Source organism: Gigantopelta aegis, unplaced genomic scaffold (genome assembly GCF_016097555.1).
Source record: "Gigantopelta aegis isolate Gae_Host unplaced genomic scaffold, Gae_host_genome ctg3229_pilon_pilon, whole genome shotgun sequence".
NCBI classification, from domain to species: Eukaryota; Metazoa; Mollusca; class Gastropoda; order Neomphalida; family Peltospiridae; genus Gigantopelta; species Gigantopelta aegis.
The window spans coordinates 10,574-16,732 of record NW_024533243.1 but is presented as its reverse complement, the minus strand read 5'-3'; the positions used below and the strand labels follow the sequence as shown (position 1 = coordinate 16,732).

Here is a 6,159-nt window from a genome sequence, read left to right as displayed (position 1 = left end):
ACCATTTTAGAATTGTCAGGTGCTAATTTCATTCTGACACCATCTCTTACTTCAAACAAGAGATTGTCTGCAGTCTCTGCAGATTTATAAGCATCCAGTTGTCAAGCTTCCATTTGCGAACACCATCATTGAAAGCTATACTGAATAGCAAACCACTTTTCTGTCAAGTTCAATGTTTTTAACCCATCCTTCATGTCCTCTGAGAATACCAATTGGTTTTCTTGTAAGATGTCTTAAATCCCAGAGTCTAATTGTGCCATCGTCAGAGCCTGTAACAAAATTTAAATCATTAAGAATGAAATAATATTGACACAGTCATCGTGTGCATTTGTACAACATTGATGCATTTTTCCAGTCTTGTATCATGAATGGTAAAGGCTCTATTTGCATGAGCCACTGCAACAGTATTGCCAGCTGGAGTAAATTCCAACATTGAACACTGATCCATATGGTAATCAGAGGGACATTCAGTCATAACTGGAACAGTTGTTGATTTCTCACCAGTTTTGAAGATGAAAAGATTTTTACTAAGACAGTGTTGAGTTTTAATGATTAGATGACGGTAGGGTCTTTCTCTCTTGAAGGAGACGATAAAATGACTTCTCTGATCCACATCCACATGCAGTAGCCATGACAGTTTATACACTAAGCAAGATTACGTAATAATGAATCCATAAAAGGTCAAAGGTCAATAATTGCAACAGGGTGGAGCTGTATTCTAAAAATACTCAATTAGCGGATGGTAATAATGACAACTTCTATTAATAGATATAGCTTAGCTATATCAACTGTATTCATAGTAGTAAATGTCATGTGATTTGAAAAGACGCTGACGACATAAACTGTAACACTCCCAAAAAATAAGATCAGACTCTCAAAGCTTTTAAACCCTCTAAAGTGTCCAGTTCATCATAAAATAAACGTTGGCCTCAAAATGAAGTGGGAATTCAAGGAAAATCATCCTTTTGGTATGAGAACTCGAATCTACTTTATAACTGACTATTGGTTGTACCTTTCTATGATGACTTGAATAATTGATATACTAATGATATTTATTGTGTTGATGATATTATTAGTAGATGTATTTTGGTTTTTTGTAGAAGTCCGATGTGCTGAATCAGCTAAGATAAGAGCTAAATATCAAGACAGAATTCCTGTAAGTTTTGAGTATTTAAAAAAAGTCCTTTTATTTATTTATTATGAGGCTCAGTCAATAATAATAACAAAACACCTTATTAACAAATAGTTGATACATTAGACAGTGTATTATATATTATAAAGAAAAACCTTTTGGATCAAAATTAAACACCTGTTTGTCTCTTGTTAATTACATTATAAGTAACACTTCATTAGTACATGTGTTTATATTAATTCAATACTTATTATTGTATTAGGTAATAGTGGAAAAGGTACCCAAATCTTCTATACCAGACATTGACAAGAAGAAATTTCTTGTTCCTGCTGATTTAAGTGGTAAACAAAACATAATATGATAACACTTCATGTAGCATATCTGTGTGATAACATGTGCTTACCTAATGCCATAACTATATATGGTATATGATATCACCCATAGTCTTAGTTAGTATGAAGTTTAACAGACTCATTGACCAGTAGTAGTTCTAGTTAATAGTGACTGTATCCTGTATTGTAAATATTGTCTTCTCTGTTAGTTTTGTTTATCAACTTTGTTACTCATAATATGTACTATGTGGATAATTTGATAGTTGTTTCCTTTTCCTTTTCCTCAATAGTTGCGCAGTTCATGTATATAGTACGCAGAAGAATCAGTCTCCAAGTGAAAAGGCAATGTTCTTGTTTGTGAACAAAGTTTTTTACAACAAACTAGGTCAGCAATTTGTCACATGTCAATTGTTGTCACTGATCTCACTATCTAGGGGTCAATATGAGTCATCATGTGTATTATGATATATTCTTGGTATAGTATTGATGGCTACTAATCTAGAGCTTACTAATGATAACTGTCCTAGGTTACTGTAGTAAATATTGATGATGTTCACTAGTCTAGAGCTTACTAATGATAGATATCCTAGGTCACTGGTAAGTACTGATGTTCACTAGTCTAGAGCTTACTAATGATAGCTAGCCTAGGTCATTGTGGTAAGTAATGATGTTCACTAGTCTAGAACTTACTAATGGTAGCTATCCTAGGTCATTGTGGTAAGTACTGATGTTCACTAGTCTAGAGCTTACTAATGGTAGCTATCCTAGATTACTGTGGTAAGTACTGATGTTCACTAGTCTAGAACTAACTAATGGTAGCTATCCTAGGTCATTGTGGTAAGTACTGATGTTCACTAGTCTAGAGCTTACTAATGGTAGCTATCTAGGTCACCTGTGGTAAGTACTGATGTTTACTACTCTAGAGCTTACTAATGGTAGCTATCCTAGGTCACTGCGGTAAGTACTGATGTTTACTAGTCTAGAGCTTACTAATATATCTAGGTCACTATGGTAAGTACTGATGTTCACTAGTCTAGAGCTTACTAAAAAAAAATGGTAGCTATCCTAGATTACTGTAGTAATTACTGACAGTCACAGAGTATACTTTCTAATAATATAATATTGTTTACCCAGTGAAAGTTCATGTGACACTAAACAATAAACTGATATTAGTTATTATATGGTATAATATATTCTATAGTGCCTCAATGGGAAGCATTTATGCAGAACACAAAGACGAAGAATACGGTTTCTATATGTGGCATACAGCGGAGAGATACATTCGGAGGACAATGACCCATTACATGCTACTGCTAATGTGTTATATACATATATGTATTACATTGTATTGTTGTTTTGTAATAGAAATATGTTGTTGTTGTTGTTGTTGTGTAGATAACAGTGTATTTATAAATGTATCTTCACTTTGACGATTAAAGTAACATTACAAAATTATCTACCAAGATTTTTTCTGTTTTACCTTCTTTGTTCATTTTACTATTAGCAGATTAAAGTATTTTTTGTTTCTGACTTATAGTAGCATATTAAGTTACTTCTTTACTGAGAAATTGTTAGTTTTCAATAATATTTGCCAATAAACTATCAGTAAAAGCCAAACATTTTCAAATACCAGTGATATGATTTTGTTATGATAAAAGTATTGATAGTCTATGTACAGATAGACACAGTACTATATTACACTACAAGAAAAAAGAAAACTGAGAGATATGATTATCTGCCGCGACCACGAAAACCTCGACCCTAAATCCATGAGAGATATGATGCAATCTAATTATTGTTGCCTCACAAATCCTCCTCTACCTCCACGAAATCCACCCAGTCCTCCTCGGAAACCACCAACCCTCCCACGCCACCAAAACCACCACGCCTGCAAGAATTGTAAAAACTCTAATATAGATATAGATTGTAGTTTGGTGCTATAGGAGAGGTTTGGAATAGTCTTGCTTTTGAGATTTTAGTATATTTTATTTAAAAAACCCATTTCAACAGTAACAAACAAAAATTGGTTAGTTAGCATGAACACATTTCCTTGGGATTGTACGTTATTTTGGGAGAAATTCTAAAGGAATCTTGCCCAATTTACATAATATAGAGCCAGACCACAGACCAAACCCAAATCGTAGATATTTAACCTACACTTAGGGTTAAATATCTATACTACAATACTGCAATCACTACCTTCCTTTTCAAACAAACTTGCTAGTTTCATACACTCCACACAAATATATATCATTTACTTACCTCCTGGCCCTCCCCCTCTACCTCTACTACCACCTCCTCTTTTCTGAACAAGATGGCCTATATCATAATTTAATGAGCTATATAGCAAATGTATCCTGACCTGGTGCTCCTTTAGGTTTGGGTAGGAACCTTGCTAATTGGAAGTAATTTCATAGGATCAATGAAGAAACTAGTTTATGATATGATATAGAGATTATTGGGTATAGTTAATAGAACCTTTTGATTTGCTTTGAATGATGTTGCTTGCATATCAGACCTAACTTGACTGAGAAAATACTATAGTTTTGTTAGGAGATAGTACAATTATTAAATTTGTTGTTTTATTTATATTCCTGCTTTTATATATGTTCATACTTCAAGATACAAAGTCATTCATTGGACCAAATATTTCATCGACCTTGCCAATCTGTGACTTATTCTCCAGATAGATTGGAGCATTGAAATATGGCACTTTCGCATTAGTAGCTTTTACAAACCAAACGTTTTGACAAGTATGCATTAACATTCCCAACTCTAAAAGAATAGCTGCCATAATGTCATTACAGTAGAAGATACAATGATATAAGTACCTAATACGTGCTCTGGTGGTCCATAGTCTTGCTGGGTGAATCCACCTCTCCCTCCAACGTCTCTACCACCTCTAAAGCCCCTCCTCCTCTCCCTCTACTTCTGAATGACATTTTGTTGCACCACGTGTATAGCTATCTGATAAATATATGCATACCATATTACGGTGTTGACAATAACCAATAGCTGAGGAGATTTATAATTACTATACATACATCACGTGGTTGATGACTCATAGTCATGAGTGGAAGCAATTTTCATTAAAAAAAAAGTTGAAGTCCATTTCCTGCCAGTTCAGTGAGGTTGTGGAATAAGTAAGTTTATTACAAGTGTCTTGATTTGTCTGCATTATGTCCAAATGAAAGTGGGTATACAAAGAAGAGAACCTTTTGGTAAGAAAATAGATATTTCATGACATTAATCTTCCTTCTCTATGTGTAGATGTAAGGCAAGCAGAAGCTACAAAGATAGAGAAAAACATCCTGATAGAGTACCAGTGAGTAATGTTTATACACACAACTTAGTCTCTACATACACTGTATTATGTAATATGATATGGGACAGTTGGAAATAAATGGTTCAACCTCCTATTGTTCCCCTAGGTGATTGTGGAAAAAGTGGCTGGGGCTCGAATTGCTGATCTTGATCGAAAGAAATATCTTTGGTACCAGGAGACTTTGACAGGTATGTTAGACGTTATAATATTGGTACAGATGGTCTTGTAACTAATGTTGTACCTACACCTGTCTTAAATACAGCTGTTAACGTTATTATGACATATCTACTTGTAGTACTTCATAAGCGTATTTGCAAAAATGTCTAAGGTGTTTTATTAGCTGTGTAATGCTTTCCCCGTTTGCTTTACATATAAATAACAGCATTTTTGCTGTTGTAGTATAATAACTGTGTTGTGTCAACAGTTGATGAAAATTAATTTCCCAGATGGGGAAAATGCACCAAATATATTCCTATTTTACTTGACTATTATACACTTCTCTCTTTTCTTCTAGTGCTCAATTCATGCATGTATAAGGCAAAGAATTCAATTAGAGCAACAGAGTCAATCTACTTAATGTTTGATGGGATACACCCCGACTACAGGTAGGCTATTAATATCTAACACACCCTTTAACCTCTCCTACATAAAATGGTAGCCAGAAAGATGTTACAATAGTAACACTTATATCGTCCCAATCTTGTCAAGTATTTCTGTAGGATGGAGAGGTCATTTTTCCCTTGTAAACTGTGATTATAGCAATTGTGTTCTATGATCAGAACAATGGCTTTATTATAGTAATATTAGAGTGTGGAATAAAATATTGAGTATACTTTAAAGTTGACTTCCTCTGTTAGTCCATGCATCATATCTCATCATATGAAAGTGGCGTCTTCAATGGTGGAGTCCCTCCCTTTATAAATCCAATACTAATATATATATTATACTATTTATTAGTAACTTGTACTACGAAGTGAACTTATTAGATCAGTAAAGTACTGGATGACTTACTGTTCCTTCTTCTCTAGTTCTACAATGGCTACTGTCTATGAATCAACACAAAGTGAAGATGGGTTTGTTATACATGGCATACAAGTGAGAGAGAACAGCATGGGCTAAGCCAGCTGCTAAACCAGAACAATGACATAATTAAAAAAATATAAAAGTTAATAATATCAACTATCAATATAGACTGTTTGTAATGTAAAATACCATTAATTTGTTATGTTTTTATCATTTAATTTACCTTTTATTTGTGTTATTGTTGTTATTATTTACTCTCTCACCTTTCTCTATCAGTGAACTCTACACTTGACCAAGTTAACCTCATGATCATAATTTTGTATTATTGGATTCTGCGTTTTAGCATA

At 33.8% G+C, this 6,159-nt stretch overlaps 1 pseudogene; it reads left to right on the top strand.

The window, feature by feature from the left end:
• Positions 1–934: 934 nt before the first annotated feature.
• LOC121391997 lies at positions 935–4,977 on the top strand (annotated as a pseudogene).
• Positions 4,978–6,159: the final 1,182 nt, after the last annotated feature.